General features: G+C 57.4%; 1 pseudogene; it reads left to right on the top strand.

Moving 5' to 3' along the window:
• Positions 1–9,212: 9,212 nt before the first annotated feature.
• LOC128848919 (fibrinogen-like protein 1-like protein) lies at positions 9,213–19,377 on the top strand (annotated as a pseudogene).
• The last annotated feature ends 1,602 nt before the right edge of the window (positions 19,378–20,979 follow it).

Below are 20,979 nucleotides of genomic sequence, written 5' to 3'. Positions count from 1 at the left end.
GGCTGGAGACCGGAGATGCCATGTGAACGAGACTACCTGATGCTCTCTTTATGCCCGAGGGGCCGGAGCCTCCTACTGGAAATGCTCTCAGGAGTTCCAGGACGTCTCTGGGGAGCCTCTTCTTAGGAACAAAACCAGGGTGGCACGATGATGGAGGCGTCGCTCTCCCAGAGCTGGGAGCCAGGGACAGGGGAAGCTCCCAGCCAGGCTGTGCATCGAGGATCCCATTTCTCCCCCTAGAGACCCACACGCCCCAAGGAGTAAGTGGCTCTTACCTCCATGAGAGAGCAGGGTCTCCCATCTAAGCCTCTCTGACCCCCAGCATTGCTTGCTTGGATGGGACGAGGTGACCTGTCCCCGCTGCTCCCTGACGGGGAGGCTGGGCCAGACCCCAGGGCCTGGCAGACAGCTGGGAATGAGGCTCCGATTCATTTCACACCCAGAGACCAAATAGAAGGGCCAAGGGGAGAATAAAGGGCAGGAGGTGAAGCTAGCCCTGAGTCTCTGTCCCACCCCCACCTCCTCAAAAGTGGAGCTTTCCGAGCTTCAGTGGGGCTAGGGGTGGGGCCCTGACACAACAGCCTTTCTGCACCATATGGGGCAGGCAGAGCTCTGCCTGGGTGCAGGGGGAATGGGATGGGGGTAGATCAAGGAAAGAGGGGAGGGGAATCGGTGTGAGGGAAAGAGCTCCTGTCCCAGATGAAGGAATTTGGGGGCAGAGGAAAGGACCCTGCTCCACAGAGAGGGGAGAGGGTTTCTGTGAGTGCCAGGGGGCTCCATTTCCCCTTCCACTAGCGCCCCATTTACAGAGAGCCAGAGCAGTACCTGCAGCAGGGAGCGGGAGTTGCTGGTGGCCTCAGAGGCACAGGCCCTGCAGCGCCTCGGGCACCTGGCGCAAGTGCCGCATGATACGGAGCTGGCGCATCACATTGGCCGTGACGTCCTCCTGCTGCAAGGGAATGAGAACCTGTCTGAGACTCAGACGCCTCCGAGGAATCAGGGGGGATTAACGGCCCCTGGAACCAGCAGCATTTCCACCCAGCCCCTGCCCACCTCTGAGGGATGGATTTCCCCTCCTGACCCCCAGGATGGAGTCTTGTTGTCCTTCCTAGTGACCTCCAGTGGCAACCCCCTTCCTTGTACGGGGAGCTCCTGCCACCTCCCTCTCAGTGCCCCTGATAGCTGTTCCACCTCCAATCCACAGCTCAAGTTCTCAGACCCCTCTCCTCCAGCCCCACCCAGGTTGGGTAGGGAGGGGACTGTAGCGGGGGGGCAGGAGGGATTCTGGCAGCAGTGAAGTGGGATGTGGGGAGGTTGAGACCTTTCCCCAAGTCACCCCAGCCACTAATGCTGAAGCCGCAGGATGGCAGCCCTGGTGAATGGGACGGATCGGCAGCCCCTGCTGACTGAATCCTCCTGTTCTCTCCAACAGGGCCGGCTTTAGGAAGGGCGGGGCCCAATTCGAACATGTTTGGCGGGGCCCCGGCAGGGATGACTAACAAAAAAAAAAAATGTAAAAAAAGCCTTTCATTTCTTCCATGTATTATTTACTTTCCATAACTATATAAATAATAAAATTATATATTATGTACATTGCATCATATATGCTGTTGATCGGTTATTAATGAGCTCCGTTTCACGTGTGTGGGTCCCCGCCACTCCCTGGGGGTGTGCTAGGGTGACCAGATGTCCTGATTTTATAGGGACAGTCCCGATTTTTGGGTCTTTTTCTTATAGGATCGTATTATCCCCCACCCCCTGTCCCGATTTTTCACACTTGCTGTCTGGTCACCCTAGTGGTGTGAACATGTGTGGGTCCCAGCTGCTCCCTGCCCCCCTCATTGAAGCAGGGGTGCAGGGTTACTGCCCTGGGAACTGCAGGGCACCAGTGGACATGGGGCTGGCTGGAGGCAGGGCAGGGTCTCACTGGAGGTAGGGTCTGGCTGCAGGCAGGGCAAGGGGTGCGGGGCTGGCTGGAGACAGGGGTGTATGGGGCTGGCTGGCTTTGGGCAGGGCCGCAGGGGGGTGCGGCAGGGGTTGCCTGGAGACAGGGCAGGGGGTGCGGCAGAGGCTGGCTGTGGGCAGGGGGTGCAGGGCTGGCTGCAGGCAGGGCAGGGGGGCGGAGCTGGTGTGGGCAGAACAGGGGGGGTGGGGCTGGAGGTAGGGCAGGGGTGCAGCAGGGGCTGGCTGCGGACAGGGCGTGCAGGGCTAGCTGGAGATGGGGCTGGCTGCGGGCAGGGCAGGGGGTGCGGGGCTGGTGCGGGGACGGGGTGCAGCAGAGGCAGCTGGAGCCCCGGCCCTTTAAATAGCCCCCGAGCCCCCCACTATCCCAGGGCTCTGGGGGCTATTTAAAGGGCCCAGGGCTCCCCTGCTTCTACCGGCCCGGCCCTTTAAATAGCCACTGGAGCCCTGGGGAAGCAGCGGAGCTCCAGTGGCTATTTAAAGGGCCGGGGCGGTAGAGGAAGCGGGAGCCCCGGACTTTTTAAATAGCCCCCAGAGCCCCGCAGCCCTACCCCAGGGCTCCATCAGTGGGAGTCTGGTAGCAATTTAAAGGGCCTGGGGCTCCGGCCCCTGCTGGGAGCCCTAGGTCCTTTAAATTGCCCCCTGGGGAAGCCGGGCCACCCTGGTACTGCACACCGGCTCTTGCCGGTACACCGTACCGGGGCTTGGGCCCGGGGCCCGATTCAGGGGAATTGGTTGAATTGGCCTAAAGCCGGCCCTGGTGGGGGTATGGCCACAGAGCCGCAGGGAGGGGAACCCTGAGGTGTGGGGGCTGGGTGGGTACTGGGAGTTGCTCCTGAAGGGACGGGGGTTGGCCAAGGTCACTCAGCCCTGGGGTCTGGGAGGGGGACTGGCTGAGGGCACTCAGAGCCCCAGGAGGTGGGGGGGGCTGAGGGGAGGGACTGGCCAGGGGCACTCAGAGCTCGGGGGGAGGGCTGTCCGGGGGGGCACTCACAGCCCCAGGACGTGGGTGGGGGAAGGGCACACAGGATTTCAGGAATTCCCTGGCAGTGAAGAGCTGCTGGTGGCAGGGAGGAACCAGCCGTGACAATCCCCACTTGGGATCCCTGGCTGGGCTAGTGGCTATGGGGGCCCGTGGCCAAGCTGCAGCGGAAGGTGACCTGAAGGAAATGCCTCGGCCTCCTGCTAGGAAGGGCCTGGGCCAGACAATGACCCACCGCGCAGTGTCCCAGCTCCCTGCCCCACACCTGCGGGGCACGGCCCCTCCTCTGTAGGGAGGTTGGCATGTACCTTAGTGCTGCTTCCTCCATCCCCAAAGGCCTCTCCCAGCCAGTCTCTGGCAACCCCTGCCTTTCAATACGCACATTACCCTGCTGTGACATACCGGGGGGGGAGACCCCTCAGGGATGTGGGGGCTGTCACACAGCTGGGTAATTTAACCCAGCTGGGCCGGGTTGACTGTCTCCCTGGAGCTGGGGTCTCAGCCCAGGTGTCTCTCTGCCCTTCCCCCCAGTCGCCCCCGGGCGAGGTGGCAGCGCCCCACGTTGAGTTCCAGCCCCACATTCACACCCACAAGTGCTGGTGGTTTCCAATCCCAGCTGAACACGCCCACCCGGCCCTAGTGCGGAGCAGAAGGGCCCAGCGCTGCCCCACAGACCCTCTGGCTCTCCGAGCCCGCTCTTACCCATCACCGCAGCACGTCTGGCCCAGGCTGAACGCTGCTGCTCTGTGCAGAGGGGCTGGCACTTCTCGCTCCTGCCGTACGAGGGGCAGGTGCTGCTACCGACTGCTCCCCCTAACCCCCGCCCTGCTGCGCTCTGGGGATGCTGCCCTGCTGTGGAGCTCTCAGGTGTCTTGAACTGGAATTTGTTTGGAGAGAAACTACTAAGGAACCTTATCAGCCCCGAGCAGAGAGTACCTGGGAGCCTGCCTGGGTCGGGCGGGTCTGGTACAGCCTCCCCCCAGATAAGGCTCTTCCCTGGACCTGCCACCCAGTGGAATCTGGAACGATTCCCTCCGAGGTAACACCCGGGGCAGCCAGGGCAGGGCAGGGCACGGCCTGCTCCCCTGGAGCGTTAGGGCTTTCAGGAGTCAGAGGTGTCAGCGGAGCAGGTTGTGGTTGTACCTTAAAGCAGCGAAGAATGTTGGGGGGGCAGAGGAATTGGGTGCTGTGGCCCCCCCATGCCTTGGGCCTATTTGAAAGGCAGCTGTCACACTGTCCCCTTTATCGGGAGTGCCCACTACACCCATCTCATGTAGTCCTCGGCATGAGAAGAGGAACATGTTCCCAGCTGAACGGCGTTCGTCCAGGACTCACCGACCCCTATTCCAGGATCGGGGAGTGAGCTGGGAGAGAGGTCACCATGTAGCCTGCAATTATCAGTGGCTTCTGGATTCCTCTGGGAAAGGGTTAACCAGGGGCTTAGTTTAGTCCACACTTGGCTTTCTCGGCAGTGCTGGACTCTGGTGGCAGGGAGGGGTCCAGCTCGCACCCTTTCACCTGGCAGGGAAAGTGCCCTAAATGTTAGGATGTTCTCACAGGCTGTCGTAGTTACTGGGACCTTGGCAGGGAGGACTGGTTGCTTGTGGGGCATCGGATACCTCCCCTCCTCCTAGAGCTGTGCAGTAACCAGAACATTACCCCCGCGAGGAGAGGGTTTCGGGGACCCTGGGATCTTGGGAGCCAGGGCTTCACTCCGCAGCCTGGAAGCCCAGGCCCCACATCACCCTGTCAAGCAGGTGGGCAGGCGGGCGAGCTGGCAGGGAGCCAAGCAGCTTTCCGTGCAAAACCTGCCTGCTTTCTGTCTGAAGGTTTGTCCACATCGACGTGTTCCCACGAAACGTTTGGATTTTGACAAGCTGGCAATTTCTGATGGAAAAACAGTTCCACTGGCAAATTCTGACCAGCGCCTCTCCTGACCGCACAGCTCCCTGCATCTTTGCTGAGCGTGGAATCCGAATGGACTTGACACAGGTGGTTGTGTCCTGGGATGCCATCTCAGCCCAGCTCCCCCAGTGCTCCAGCGCTCACATTCTCCTAGTGGTGATGTCTGACCCTGGGGAGATGAAAGGCCTCTGCAGGTTGTTTCCTGCAGTGTGAGCTTTGGCTGCAGGCTTCTGTCCCCAGCCATGCCAGGAAGGAATCTGTCTAGCCAGGCTGGGCGTCCTCCCTCATCTGTGGTCAGAGGTCACACGGGCCCTTCCAGTGACAAGGTGGCAGCATCTGGCCCTGGAAAAACACAGACATCTGCCGTGTGCTCACCCCAGAGATTTCTTTCTTTCTGCAAACTGAAGAGGCCTCTCTCCTGTAGCCTCAGCAGAGGCTGGGAGGAGGCCAGCAGGCCCGGTGGCCCCCCCGCAGACTGGGGGAGGCCCTGACCAGTAGCTCTGAAGGCCAGAAGACCCCACAGGACAGGTGGGGAACGGGACTGTGACGTTACGTTGCTGTTCCATGGTTCCTTTCTCCTCAGCTGAAGAAGAAACTGAGCCCTGAAGCAAGGCACCAGACTGGCTTGTCCGTGCGGCTGACCCAGTATTCACCAGAGCGGGGAGAAGGAACAGTGAGGCTGGTGGGTTCCTTCTTCTAAAAAGAAAACAAATCAGAGCATGTTTTTACATCCGGCTTTTTACTCCCCGGCCAATGGGTGTGATCATCCCAGGTAGAAAAGTCAGCCTGTAATGCCCGGCTCCTGCTGGCTGCTCCGATGGAGACTCCACTTCCCCTCTCCTCCCCGTAAGGCAGGGGAACTGCCAGCCACTGCCTGGTACTGTCTGCACCCAGCAGCAACACTCCTCTGCCTCCCGCTGCCCTCTCCTCTGCTGAGGTCCCCCGTGCCCTGCCCTGGCACCCTCTCTGCTATGGGGTCAGACACGCGGGGAGAGCAGGGCAGGTCTTTGCCCTCAGCCCCGGGGCTCTCGCACAGAGCTCTGCCCGCAGGCCCAGCCCTGAACATCATGCCCAAAGCCCGGGACTCGCACTCAGCCCCTGAAAGCAGGGCCGGCTCCAGGCACCAGCCGACCAAGCACGTGGTTGGGGCGGCATCTGGTACGGGGCGGCCAATCTTGGGGTGGTGTGGTTTTTTTGGATGTGGGGAGTTTGGTCGCTGGGGGTGGGGTGGGTTGTTTTTGTTTCATCGGCTGGGCGTCTAGGGGGCACTGGGGGGTGGTATTCGGCAGCAGTGCTCCGGGGGGGCGGTAGCGGCACGGCAGGGCGCTATGCGGGGGCGCTGTTTGGCAGCGTGGCTCGGTGGTGGGGTGTTTGGGGGCGTGGCACTCCGCGGGGGGTGGGGGATTCGGCGGTGTGGCGTTCCGCGGGGGTGGGGTGTGTTTGTCAGCACACCGTTGGGGGGAGGTTCGGCGGCGCTTCGCGGGAGGGGGTTGTGTTTGGCGGCGCTCCGCGGGGGGGGCGGGAGGTGTGGTCTGCTACGCAGCGCTCCGCGGGGGTGGGGTGGTGTCGCGGTGCTGAGGGTGTGTGTTATGGCGGCGCTATGGAGGGCGGCACTCTTTTTTTTTGCTTGGGGCGGCAAAAAAATTAGAGCCAGCCCTGCCTGAGAGTTGGGAACGTTGCAGCCCAGCCCAGCCCCGGCTGCTGGGAGAGGAAGGCCACCCCACCTCCCTGGCCCGGAGAGCTGCCATGATCCCCCCATCTGCCATCCCCAGCACTGTCCTCTGCGCACAAACCCTAGCCTCTCCCCTGCCCCCCACATCTCCCTGAGCCTCCCTCCTGCCTCCCTTAGCCTCCTTCCTGTCCCCATCCCCCTGTACCCCTCTCAGCCTCCCTCAGCTCCCCACACCCCGGCCCCCTCAACCTTCACCCACATTCTTCTTCCCCCTGCCCCCACATGCCCCTGCACCTCCCTCAGCCGCTCTTATATCCCACATGATCACCTCCAACCCCCTCAGCCTTCCCCCTGCCCCCCACACTCCCTGCCCCCCTCAGCCTTCCCCCTGCCCCCCACACCCACTACCCCTGTCAGCGTTCCCCCTGCACACTCTGTCTCCCTCATGCCCATATCCCTCTGTCCCCCTCAGCCTGCCCCCTATCCCTGCCCCCACATCCCCCTGCAACCCGCTCAGCCTTCCCCCCACATCCCCTCACAGTCCCCATGCGCTGTCCAGGCCCTGAACCATGGCCTCATCCAGTCTGCCTGTGGGCTCGGCTTCAGCCTCCTGGAGCCCAGCGGGAGGTGGCAGCCAGCGTCAGGAGGGCAGCCTGCCTGCCACATGCAGACAGAGTGTGGGGACGGGGCGGCCCTCGCGCAGGCCTCAGCCCCGCTGGCAGCAGTGGGAGATGGCGCCATTTTGATGAAGGGACAATTGGCGCCTTTGGCCACGTTTCCATGGGACAGGTGAGAAGCCCCCACAATCCCGAGTCACAATCAGAGCGTGAGGGCAGCCGCGCTGCTGCCCCTGTTGTGCATGGGGTCGGCCCAGCACGCCCAGCTGATGGGGGTGATCCTGTCACGGAGTGTGGGGGGACTCAGGGCCCTGCACCCCCGGCTTCCTGCGATTCACCATGACTCTCAGCCAGCCAGTAAAGCAGAAGGTTTATTTAGACGACAGGGACACAGTTCAAGACAGGTCCCGCAGGCACAGAAAACAGGACCCCCTCAGTTAGGTCCATCTTGGGGTCCTCGGGCACCCCAGCCCCCTTGGGAGGTCAGAGCCCTGTCTGCCTCCCAGCCATTCCACCAGCCAGCTCCTGAAACTTTCCCTTCAGCGACCCCTCCCACAGCCTTTGTTCAGTTTCCCGGGCAAAGGTGTCACCTGGCCTCTAACCCCTTTCTGGGTTCTCATGTTACATGCTCAGGTATTCTCTGGTCAGTCTCCCATCCCCCAATGCAGACTATCCTAGCCACACTCCCCTGTCAGCATTCAAAGACCACAGTAAGAACAGTCCCAGTTCGTCACAGATGCGTAGCCAGAATCAGCCAGAATCCATTGGAAGCTGCTTTACCAGTTTGTTGGGGCAGCCCGACTTATGGGGCCGGCTGCAGCTCGCATTCGGGGTGTGCGGGCAGTGGGGAGGAGGCAGCATGAATTGCATGTGGGAGATTCATTCGTTGTTTGTGTGACAGCACAAACTCCCCCTCATCCCAAAACCTGCTCCCCAAATGAGCAGACTGGAGCACATCACACTAAGCAAACTGGTGCCACATGCAACAAAATAAACAGGTCCCATCTCGTGTCCTTTGTTGCACATTTCGATGGCGTGTGCCAGGTGCTGGCAGGTTGCAGGGTCGAGAAGCGTGCATGCGGGTGAACCGCCTGGGTGCTCTTTTCCAGAACTATATCGACGGAGCTGTTCCCTCTAATGCACCAGTTCCTGCCCCCTGTATCCCAGCCAGAGAGCTGGGACACAGAGAGCAGCTATCTTGACAGTCGCTGAATAAATCCAGTTTGATCCTCTTCCCTGTGGGACAGATGCAGCAGCAGCGCAGTCTCGCTCCAGCCCATCCCACTCAGGTATCTCCTCACCCGGCCGTGACCTGTCGGGACAATGGCGGGAGCGGGGGTTCAGTCTCTGTAACCCCACGTGCTAAGCAGGGGTTAGTGATACCAAATGGAACTGAAAGTCCGAGGGGGGTGGGGAGAGGGGTTCCCACCGGGTGTGGGGGTTTGGTGAAAGGCGCCTACAAAACGTTGGGTCTGCCCAGGACTTCTCCGGTGTTAGACACAGACTCAGTGCTCACGACGGGGGAACAGCTGCCTGTTAGGGGCGTGCTGGTCAGTTTCCCAGATTTCTGGGAGGGGCGCTCCAGCTGGTTCTGCTTTGCAATGCTAAGAGGAACCCTGAGATCCTGATTTTCGTCCTTGTCACTGCCAATACCACCTGGAACAAGCGTTACACCCCCATCGCGTTCTGCACAACCCCCGTTCCTGCCATCTCCTCTGGCTTGATCCTCTCCATTTAGTGCGTCCTTCGTCTGGAAGGCCGATGGTACAGTAATGCCGCAGAGTCCCACTGAGAAATTAAATCCCTGGCTCACACCTGCCCAACTTCAGAAACGTTGGCATTCTCGGCGAGGAGGGAGGGAGCCCAAGAAATCTGGTATCTGCGGTAAATAAAGGATAGGCAGACGTTCCGGAGGGGGCTCCCTCCCTGCCCACAGGCCAGGCTTGAGGCCAGTGGTTGAGAAAGCAAGATAAGCTGGGTGTGGAGTGGTGCTTTCCCCATAAAGGCATGGAGCCCCGGCTCTGGTTTCTGATGTGGAAGTGGGGGACGCTTCAGGTTGCTAACTCGCCCGCTCAGCTGCAGCGTCGGAATGGGTGAGTTTTATTGAAATGCCCAGTATTTCACACAGCCTGGAGATGTAGGGCCAGAGCCTGGTGGTGGGCACCAGAGCCCCAGGCGGTGTGGGCACGTGGGGGAGGTGCAGTGGCAGGGCATGCTATGTGGCCCCTGTGGGACACCATGTGCCCTGAGTGCCCGGGCACAGGAAGGAACGTGCCCAGACAGACGCAGTAACTACCGCATAGAGAGGGGCAGCCTGCACTCCTCTCAGTGCCGCCCCTCAGCCCGGGCAGGTGCACAAGAGGGAGGGGAGCCCTGGTGCATCCTCTGCTTTCCCGACCCTGCCTGGCCGAGGCACAAGGGATGGGGGCGCAGTGAGGTACATGCTGCTTTTCCTTTGAAACGGAGCAGCATTTCCCCCAGCAAGTGCATGCTGCAGCATGAGCCTGGCTAGCTAGGAGTCTGGCAGTGCCTCCTGGTGAGTAAAGAGTGCCCCCGGGGCCATGGGGTACCAGGAGCCTGGCGGGGATCCCCTGCCCAGTGCTCTGCTGGACCCTAGGCAGGAATCCTCCCGCCCTGCCCCAGGTACCTTTGGGCATTGGGGCCAAAGTACTTTAGAACACAAAGGAACTAGCATAAACCATGTTTTAAAAATGGGGAAACTGAGGTATGGTGCAGTGTAATGAGTTTTCCAAGGTCACAGGTCGAACTCAGGCCCTCTGTGTCTTAGACTATTAGAGTGTGTGAACGGCTGCTAGCTGGCAGCGTCCCCGCTCCTCTGGGGCGTCAGGAGAAGGGGAGGCGTGTTTTCAAGGATGAGTGACTCCAGATTGTTATTTCACTTCAGTTCCAAACATTGTACTTCTAGCTTGTCAGACTCAGGCCTTGTCTACACTACGAGAGTAGTTCGATTTTACTTAAATCGAATTTTTGGAATCGATATTGCAAAGTCGAACGTGTGTGTCCACACTAAGGACAGTAATTCGACTTTGTGAGTCCACACTAACGGGGAAAGCGTCGACATTGGAAGCTGTGCACTGTGGGCAGCTATCCCACAGTTCCCGGAGTCCCCGCTGCCCATTGGAATTCTGGGTGGAGCCGCAAATGCCTTCTGGGTAAAAAAAATGTGTCCAGGGTGCTTTTGGGTAACTGTCGTCATCCGTCCATCACTCCCGCCCTCCCTCCCTGAAAGCGCCGGCGGGAAATCAGTTCGCGCACTTTTCTAGTCAGTGACAGCGCGGACGCCACAGCACTGCGAGCATGGAGCACACTGCGACCATCGCTGCAGTTGTGGCCGCTCTCAACGCCTCGCAGCTTATCATACACCTTTCCCTGAGGCAGATGCAGATAAGTCAGGCGAGGAGGCTACGTCACCGCGGTGATGGCCTGAAGTCTGAGAGTAGCACAGACCTCTCAGAAAGCAGGGGACCCAGCGCCGAGGACATCACGGTCGCAATGGGTCATGTTGATGCCGTGGAACGGCGATTCTGGGCACGGGAAACAAGCACTGAGTGGTGGGACCGCATAGTGCTGCAGGTCTGGGATGAATCCCAGTGGCTGCGAAACTTTCGCATGCGGAAGGGAACTTTCCTGGAACTTTGTGAGTTGCTGTCCCCTGCCCTGAAGCGCAATGACACCCGGATGCGAGTAGCCCTGACTGTCCAGAAGCGAGTGGCCATAGCCCTCTGGAAGCTTGCAACGCCAGACAGCTACCGGTCAGTCGCGAACCAGTTTGGGGTGGGCAAATCTACTGTGGGGGTTGTTGTGATGCAAGTAGCCAAGGCAATCGTTGATGTACTGCTACCAAAGGTAGTGACCCTGGGAAACGTGGAGGCGATCATAGATGGCTTCGCAGCGATGGGATTCCCAAACTGCGGTGGGGCCATAGATGGAACTCACATCCCTATCCTGGCACCGGACCACCAGGCCAGCCAGTACATTAACAGAAAGGGCTACTTTTCCATGGTGCTGCAAGCACTGGTGGACCACAGGGGACGTTTTACAAACATCTACGTCGGATGGCCGGGCAAGGTTCATGACGCTCGTGTTTTCAGGAACTCTGGTCTGTTTAGACGGCTGCAGCAAGGTATTTACTTCCCGGACCACAAAATAACTGTTGGGGATGTGGAGATGCCTATAGTCATCCTCGGGGACCCAGCCTACCCGCTAATGCCCTGGCTCATGAAGCCCTATACTGGCGCCCTGGACAGTGAAAAAGAACTCTTCAACTACCGGCTGAGCAAGTGCAGAATGGTGGTGGAGTGTGCTTTTGGCCGTCTCAAGGGGAGATGGAGAAGCTTGCTGACTCGCTGTGATCTCAGCGAAACCAATATCCCCATTGTTATAGCAGCTTGCTGTGTGCTCCACAATCTCTGTGAGAGCAAGGGGGAGACCTTTATGGCGGGGTGGGAGGTTGAGGAAAATAGCCTGGCTTCTGATTACGCACAGCCAGACAGCCGGGCGATTAGAAGAGACCAGCGGGACGCGCTGTGCATCCGGGAGGCTTTGAAAGCTAGGTTCCTGAGTGAGCAGGGTAACCTGTGACTGTAAAGTTTGTGTACAGAGAAGCCGAACCTGCCCCCGTTTCTTTACCCAGTTAATGTTGACTATCCTCTCCAGTTACATACCCCCTTCTCCCCCCCTTCCAACACATGTTTCGAAATAAAATCAGTTCTACTTTGTTAATGAACACCGTTTTCTTTACTACTGTTTTCGCGGGAATTTTTTAAAACTGGGACGCGGATTGTGGTGCGGAGCGGGTGTAGTGTAGTGACGCAAAGAAAGCTTCTAAACTCAAGGATTGACAGGCTCCGCTGTGGTGGGCTGGTTCTTTCAATGGAGCCTGTCACCCCTCCTGATCGGGACTGTGTGTATGGGGGGGCTATGTGACTTTGTGGCAGGGGGAGGACGGTTACAGATCTCCTGCTGTGTGGCTCTGTGATCCTGCATAAGGACCGCCGCTTAAGATCTGTAACTGCCCTCCCCCGCCACAAAGTCACAGAGCAACCCACCCCCCACTACAGAACATGAAAACCACCTCCCAGACTGACCAGGGCAACTAGTCACTGCACTGTGTATGTGCCCTGCTGCTGTACCTGCCCCCGCCTATGTACCCTGCCAAAGGTGACTGTCCTGTCCAATTACCATCCCCCTTTCCCCCCCTCCTCCAAAAGAACATGATGGAAACATTAGTTAACAGAAACATATTTTTTATTATCAACTACACATGGAACTGGGAGGTGAAACTTGGACGGGGGCTTGTGTCAGGCGGGAAGGAAAGAACTTGTCAAATTTTGGGGAATGAGAGCCTTCTGCTACTAGAGCTCTCTGCAGGGGTGGAGTGAGAGTTGGCGTGGACTCTGCCGCCTCTCCTTCTGTGCACTTTGGGTGAGGGGGGTATGGGACTTGGTGGCGGGGGAGGGCGGTTAGAGATGGACTGCAGTGGGGCTCTGTCCTCCTGCCTCCGTTCCTGCAGAACATCCACAAGGCGCCGGAGCGTGTCCGTTTGCTCCCTCAGTAGTCCAAGCAGGGTTTGAGTCGCCTGCTGGTCTTCCTGCCGCCACCTCTCCTCCCGATCCATGTTTGCTTGGTGCATTTGGGACAAGTTCTCCCGCCACTGGGTCTGCTGTGCTGCCTGGGCTCGGGAGCAGGCCATAAGCTCTGAGAACATGTCCTCCCGTGTCCTCTTCTTCCTATGCCTAATCCTCGCTAGCCTCTGGGAGTGTGATGCCAGGCTAGGTTGTGAGACAGTCGCAGATGGGGCTGTGGGAATGGGAAAAAGGGAGTGAATTCCTCAGAAAGATAAATGTAGTTGTGAACAAAGAACATAGTCTTTCTCTGTGAACAAGACCATGCACAGCACCTATCACATGCGCACTCAGCACAAGGTCGAATTCTCGGCCTTCGCATTCAGTGCCTGGGGTCTTGCACAGCACATTTGAGAACCGTGTCAGGACAACGGAATTTCTGTTGCAGGCAGACATGGTAAGCCGTAGACTCGTGGCAGCTTAAAACTTTAATATTAGCAATGGCCTCATTTCACATTGAAATCAATGTCAGTCCCTGCTGCCAGCAATCCGGCAAGCAGGAACTCTGCTCCTGTCCCACACCCTCGCGGCTGTCCCCGGGAACGATCCCTTTCGGCTGCCCCTCTCCCGCCTCCACCGCGTGGCTGCAAACCAGCGGTTACAGTTCTGTAAAGGAACGGTAAAGCAGTCCCAACACTAACATTCCCCTACCTCATTCAAAGCAGGTCACCATGAGCGACATCACCCTCATGAGGATCTCTGACAGCGAGAAAGAGAGAATGCTCCGGGAAAGCCTCCAAAGACCAGGGCCGTATGCCGCCCTGCTGTGCAGAGCAATGATTCCCGAGTACTTGCTTGTCTCGTGGCGCGGCAACGTGTCGTACTACGGAGGACCCAATAAGGCCGCTCTCCCCAGGAACCTAATGCAACGGATTTCCAATTACCTCCAGGAGAGCTTCCTCGAGATGTCACAGGAGGATTTCTGCTCCATCCCCGGACATATAGACCGCATTTTACTCTAGCTGCTGTAGCAGTGACTAAACAGTAGAGCGGCTTGGGCAGGACAATCATGCAAAACTGGACATTGCTAGATTTTTTTTTCAATAGTTGCACTGCCCATGACTGAACCGTTAAGCGCCTAGGGCAAACTAATCATGAGAAACCCATTTTTTTAATTGTTAATATTCCTGTTCTGTTAAAAATAAATGTTTAGATGTTTACAACACTTACTGGCTGATCCTTCCCCAGATTCTGTGTCCGGGGTAACGGCTGGGGACGGTTGGTAGGGGATCTCTGTAAGGGTGATGAAGAGATCCTGGCTGTCGGGGAAACCAGCGTTGTGAGTGCTGTCGACTGCCTCGTCCACCTCTTCTCCTTCCTCATCTTCCCCGTCCGCTAACATGTCCGAGGATCCGGCCGTGGACAATATCCCATCCTCAGAGTCCACGGTCACTGGTGGGGTAGTGGTGGCGGCCGCACCTAGGATGGAATGCAGTGCCTCGTAGAAACGGGATGTCTGGGGATGGGATCCGGAGCGTCCGTTTGCCTCTTTGGTCTTCTGGTAGCCTTGTCTCAGCTCCTTGATTTTCACGCGGCACTGCGTTGCATCCCGGCTGTATCCTCTCTCTGACATGTCTTTAGAGATCTTCTCGTAGATCTTTGCATTCCGTTTCTTGGAGCGCAGCTCGGAAAGCACGGACTCATCACCCCACACAGCGATGAGATCCAAGACTTCCCGATCAGTCCATGCTGGGGCCCTCTTTCTATTCTGAGATTGCACGGCCATCACTGCTGGAGAGCTCTGCATCATTGCCAGTGCTGCTGAGCTCGCCACAATGTCCAGACAGGAAATGAGATTCAAACTGGCCAGACAGGAAAAGGAATTCAAATTCAAATTTTCCCAGGGCTTTTCCTGTGTGGCTGTTCAGAGCATCCGAGCTCGTACTGCTGTCCAGAGCGTCAACAGAGTGGTGCACTGTGGGATAGCTCCCGGAGCTATTAGCGTCGATTTCCATCCACACCTAGCCTAATTCGACATGGCCATGTCGAATTTAGCGCTACTCCCCTCGTCGGGGAGGAGTACAGAAGTCGAATTAAAGAGACCTCTATATCGAACTAAATACCTTCGCGGTGTGGACGGGTGCAGGGTTAATTCGATGTAACGGCGCTAACTTCGACATAAACGCCTAGTGTAGACCAGGCCTCACTGAAATCCTTCTCCTTTAAAGCTTTAACCCTTTGCCTGCCATGGGGTTACGCCTCTCTCCTCCCTCTCACAAGGATACCTGAGATTGCTGGCAGGGTGTCACAGTTACTTGGGCTGTGACATTGTCTGAAGAATTTGGGGTGCAGGCAGCTCCAAAAAGAAGGTGTTTCCAATGAAATCTGTCTGGGGATCATGTCTGGGCAAAGTGTTTCCATTGCAACAGTGTGTTTCGGTGTGTCGTTTACACGGTGTTCTCTCTCTCTCTCTCCAATTCATTTGCACGTTTGTATCACGGTCACTTTTGGGGTTAGTTGTGGACTTTCTAACTTTGCAACACCACATGAATACAATGATTGCTGACAGAAAGCACGGTGCCGGACTCCAGTGCGGCTTCTGCCTGTTCTGGTTTGACACACACACACACACCCTGCCCGCCCCACCCCGCCCCACCCCACAAAAAGCTGCCATTTTGCAACTGTCAAGGGCCGGCAGAAGCTATAATCAAACTTGGGACCTCTGGAGCTTCACACGTGAGCCTCTGCTGTAAGGTTCTCAACCTATTTACCATTGGGGGCTGCATATGCCGTGCTCTGCGTTATGTGGGCTGTAGCTACACAAGATGTAATACCAGGGCCGGGATAGATATACCGGGGGGGGGGGGGAGGGGGCGGGTGAATGAGCTGGTTTCTGTCCAAGAGTCTGGATTGCTCTGGGCTGCTGATCCCGGCAAGGTCATTGTGAATCCCTGCACTGAGTGCTGAAGGTGGCCTGGGAAAAGCATGTGTGGGGAGGGGGAGGGGTGTCTATGTTAATCCCGGCTGAAATAAATGGCCATGCCCTTGCTAGGGCAGCGCTTACAGTGCACCCCTCAGGGACCCGGCTCCATTTTGAACTCTTTTGGGCCAGGACTGTGGCCCCTGGCGACTCTGCCCACTTTAAGCCTGGCCTGAGCTGGGCCCACAGAACAGCTGCAGTGTCAGCAGCGTGTCCCCCTCTGGGCTGCTGGGCTGCAGTGCAGGGGGCAGCATGCCTGGCGTGGGGCACACAGCAGCTCTGTGCCCTGGGCCCCTCTCACCTGGAGCTCATCTGAGGGGGGGCAGAGCCCTGCCGGAGGCTGCCCAGCTGCTGTCTCTGTGTGGGTGAGCGGGCACTGCCCTCCGGCTGGTGGTAGTGACTGTGGACAGGGGGAGCAGGGACAGAGGGGGTTGCTCCGAGCAGCACTCCCCTTGCAGCGGTGCAGCGCGGGGAGAGAGGCAGCAGCTCCTTCCCCACCACAGGGAGCGCTCCAGCCGGCCCTGACCCGCCCAGGACCCGGGAGCCAGGCCATTGGAGCCGCAATCTTTGAATGGTTTTTACCATGCAGCTGGGTCCCAGCTGTGTGCTAATCGGGCCGGCTGCAGAGACGGAGACAGTGGCCAGGCCGGGGGAGAGGTGAATGGTGGGCTTCACCCCCGTCTCCAGAGACTTGGGCCCACCCCCCCCATGCTGAGCCCCTTTGAACATCCAGCTATGTCCTGCGGTGCCTACGTGGGAGCTGAGCTCTTCTGAAAATCTGGCCCAGTAGTTGAGCCCTCTGAAAACTCTGGCCTTAGCGTCTAAGGATAACATTTTCAAGAGTGGCTAAGTCACTTAAGTGCCTAAATCCCAGTGACTTCTAGCGGGATTTAGGCACTTGTGAAACTCTCTCCTGGTCTCATGTCCAGCGGTTTCTGTCCCCTGCAGGGTTCCTGTCCAGCTTTCTCGTGCTTCTGTCTGCGCTGTCTATGATGGCGCTCCTTTGCGTAGCCCCCGTGCAGGGCAACGGGGCCCTGGCCCACAAGAAGGTTGAGAGGGGTGAGTAGAGAACCCGTCGGAGAGCTTCTATCATCTGCCATATCCGAGATCAGGGCATCGTGGGCCTGATTCTTCTCCTCTCCCCCATGCCGGGATCACCCCTATATCCACTTATCCACTGAATGCACCTTCCCGCCCCCCCGCCAGCGCTGGGCCCAAAGAAACGCTGAGTTCTCCAAAGACATCGCAAGGCCGGCCTGCGCTAGTGAGCCCACTACTCCCATTCGCAGGCCTCCAGCGCCTGGGAAAGGGCCAGCCAGGGTCGGGGAGGTGCTGCTCGACTTGCTGTTTGCTTTACACAGCTTTGTTATCCCTTTCTCCGGTAACGGCTGCCAAGCCCCCGGCAGTGACTGAAGAGCGCTGGTGCCAACCGCAGGGCAGCGTGTGGGAATCAGGCACCCCCCCAAAATTGGCTGGGAGTTCTACCCTTCCATCTCACCAACTCCTATACTAGGGCTAGCCCCGGCTAACAGCTGGGGATCTCTCGCTCATGCCTAGAAGCCTTGCCCCCAGAGTCCAGGCAGCAGGGAGAGCCAGTTCCTCCTTGTCAGGGGTTTTCATTCCCTCCTCCCCACACCTCCAGCGGCTCTTGGAGCTGCTCAGGGGCTTGCCCAGGCAGGCCAGGGGCCGAGCCAGCTCCAGAGGTGGCCCTGAGCCCCTGTCCCCGCAGTGCTCAGCAGCTCCTCCCCCTCGGCTCAGCTATGGGGGAGGGGCACACAGGGGGATTGTCTGGGGGGTAGGAGAGCTGGGGGACTAAGGCTCGAGGGAGGACCCTGGGGATGGGAGGGGCAGTATAACCATAGTGCTCTCATTCTACCAGGATAGTTCGGGACAATTTCTGCCCCAAAGACAAGCCCCTCGATAGGATGTCTGGAATTTTCAAAGGCACCACAGCGAGTTGGGTGCCTAAATCCCACTGAATTCCAATCACAGTCGGGTGTCAAACTCCCTTAGGCTCTTTGAAAACTCCCATTTAAATTGTCACTGATGGGTTTCATAATTGACATTCGCTGAGATGGATCTGGCAGCGTCTCCCCCACCCTCACCAAACGATTTCTTCTGCAGTACGGACTCAGGAAGGATACAGAGCCTTGGTTTACACTTGATTCATCTCTTCAAGGTTTCTTCAAAACCAGCAGAGCAAGAAACAATTCTTATTTTATTTTATTGGTAAAATGAAAGTGTAAGATCTGGAGCGGGATTCTGTGGCCAGGAATGGCCGGGGCGGATTCTGTGGCTGTAGTATTGTGAAATACACAGGACCTGCCTCTAAAAACCCAGCCTCCAGTTACCCCAGGCTGATTTGATCGAGCTAGCTAGCGCTCACTCCCCCACCCCCACCTGCCCCCTTAACCTGATGTTCATGGCATTTCAGGGTTCCCCAAAGACTGCAGCAACATTCCCAGGGACAGTCCCAGCGGCGTCCATGTCATCCAGCCGGCAGGCTCTCCCCCTCGAGTGGTGTGGTGTGACATGGACACCGAAGGCAAAGGCTGGACCGTTGTCCAAAGAAATTCTTACAACACAGAGATCACCTGGAGTCCTGGAGCACCTACAAGTACGGCTTTGGGAATGTGCAGCAGGATTACTGGCTTGTCAACAAGTACCTGTCCCTGCTCACGCGGCAGAACACCTACAAGGTCCGCTTTGTGGTGGAGGACAAATCCAACAACACCCGCTACGCAGAGTACGACATCTTCAGTGTCGAGGATGAGCTGAGCGGGTACCCGCTGAGGCTGGGCAGGTACTCTGGGGACAGCGAGGACTATCTCACCACCTACCACTCCGGCCTGGGGGGCATACACGACAACATGAAGTTCAGCACGACTGACAAGGATCAGGACCAGGCCAGTGGGAATTGCGCAAGTAGCTATGGAGGCTGGTGGTACGACAAGTGTCAGAACGTCCTGCTCAATGGGAAAGGCTACATCTACTGGGCAGGGTTCTGTAAGAGTGGGGAGTGCAAGTCTTCCCTCATCCTGGTTAAGCCAACAGACGTGTGCTGGGTCCGGCAGGAGGAGCCCATCCTCCTTGGGAGCCGGCGCCGCTGAGACAATATTAGATCAGACACGGCGTGCCATCCCCCACCTAATCAGTGCAATCCCTGCAATGCCTCCACTCTGCTCACTCCCCTCCCTGTTGGCTTCTGCATGGTAAATCCCCTGGAATAAATGCTGAGAGCTGACCCCGCCGGTGCGTTCGAATGACATGAAGAGTGTGATTGGTGTGTATAACTGGACCCCCGCTTCCACTCTGCCTCGCTGGAAGCCATGTCACTCACTACGACTTTAGACCCACATTAACTTCTGCTTCTCCCAGCCCTGCCACTGCCCCTTGGCATTAGTGATCAATGAATCATGACACTGGATTTCTAACAGAAGTACTGGGAGCATAAGCTTTTGTGGGTAAGAACCTCACTTCTTCAGATGCAAGTAATGGAAATCTCCAGAGGCAGGTATATATCAGTGTGGAGATAACAAGGTTAGTTCAATCAGGGAGGGTGAGGTGCTCTGCTAGCAGTTGAGGTGTGAACACCAAGGGAGGAGAAACTGTTTCTGTAGTTGGATAGCCATTCACAGTCTTTGTTTAATCCTGATCTGATGGTGTCAAATTTGCAAATGAACTGGAGCTCAGCAGTTTCTCTTTGGAGTCTGGTCCTGAAGTTTTTTTGCTGTAAGATGGCTACCTTTACATCTGCTATTGTGTGGCCAGGGAGGTTGAAGTGTTCTCCTACAGGTTTTTGTATATTGCCATTCCTGATATCTGACTTGTGTCCATTTATCCTCTTGCGTAGTGACTGTACAGTTTGGCCAATGTACATAGCAGAGGGGCATTGCTGGCATATGATGGCATATATAACATTGGTGGACGTGCAGGTGAATGAGCCGGTGATGTTGTAGCTGATCTGGTTAGGTCCTGTGATGGTGTTGCTGGTGTAGATATGTGGGCAGAGTTGGCATCGAGGTTTGTTGCATGGGTTGGTTCCTGAGTTAGAGTTGTTATGGTGCGGTGCGTGGTTGCTGGTGAGAATATGCTTAAGGTTGGCAGGTTGTCTGTGGGCGAGGACTGGCCTGCCTCCCAAGGTCTGTGAAAGTGAGGGATCATTGTCCAGGATGGGTTGTAGATCACTGATGATGCGTTGGAGAGGTTTAAGCTGAGGACTGTAGGTGATGGCCAGTGGAGTTCTGTTGGTTTCTCTTCTGGGCCTGTCTTGTAGCAGGAGGATTCTGGGTACACGTGTGGCTCTGTTGATTTGTTTCTTTATTTCCTTGTGTGGGTATCGTAGTTTTGAGAATGCTTGGTGAAGATCTTGTAGGTGTTGGTCTCTGTCTGAGGGGTTGGAGCAGATGCGATTGTACCTGTGGGGTTGGAGCAGATGCGATTTTACCTCAGTGCTTCGCTGTAGACAATGGATCTTGTGGGGCTAGTTTCTGGGCACACGCCATCATGGCTTGTTCTACACGAGGCCCCCCTTACCTGTTGCTTCCAGCTGTCTTAAATGAAGAGTGCATCCTCACAGCTGTGTCAATGAGATTTTAACTCCCCCCATAACATGGTATAATCCAGCTCCTAGCAGTGTATTTATCTATCAGGCTGACGTCCTCTGAGCATCTCTGAGCATTTCCTGCCTGTTTGGCTTCAGTCACTTCAATCAAAGTTCATTGTGACCAGATGCTGAACACCAATAATGCTAACAGCCAGGGGCAGGAGCACTCCCCCCCTCCCCCCGAGCAGGGAAAGAACAGGCTAAAGAACAAGTCAGCTGGGCCTGATGAAGTTCACCCTCGGGCAGGCTCCCAAATCTTGGGCTGTAGCCCAAAGATGGGCCATGACGTAGTCCTGGCTGGTCCACTGGCAGGGGTGAAGATGGGGGGGAATGTGAAGGGGCATTGCCCCCCCAAAAACTGCATTTTTCCAGTCCCCTCCTGACCATGGCCCTTCAGTGCATCCCCAGGACACAAGGCCCTGTCTAATTGGCCTTCCTGACAGAGCCTGCGTGGAGAGCGTGCGTAGGGGGCAGTTTGGGGGGCAGGTTTGGAAAGAGGGATGCTTTCAGGGGGAGGTGCAGCTGGAAGGTTTCCTCCTCCCTCCTCAGCATCTGGGATGCAGACAGGGGGGAGTGGGTTGCTATTTTGCAGTTGGTAGTATCAGGGACCCCGCCCCCCCGTGCACTAAGCTGTCCCCTCCATCTCGGTTGCTGGTGGTGAGGTGGGGGT

This window comes from Malaclemys terrapin, chromosome 14 (assembly GCF_027887155.1).
Source record: "Malaclemys terrapin pileata isolate rMalTer1 chromosome 14, rMalTer1.hap1, whole genome shotgun sequence".
NCBI classification, from domain to species: domain Eukaryota; kingdom Metazoa; phylum Chordata; order Testudines; family Emydidae; genus Malaclemys; species Malaclemys terrapin.
This window is presented reverse-complemented; position numbering and strand designations above follow the sequence as displayed.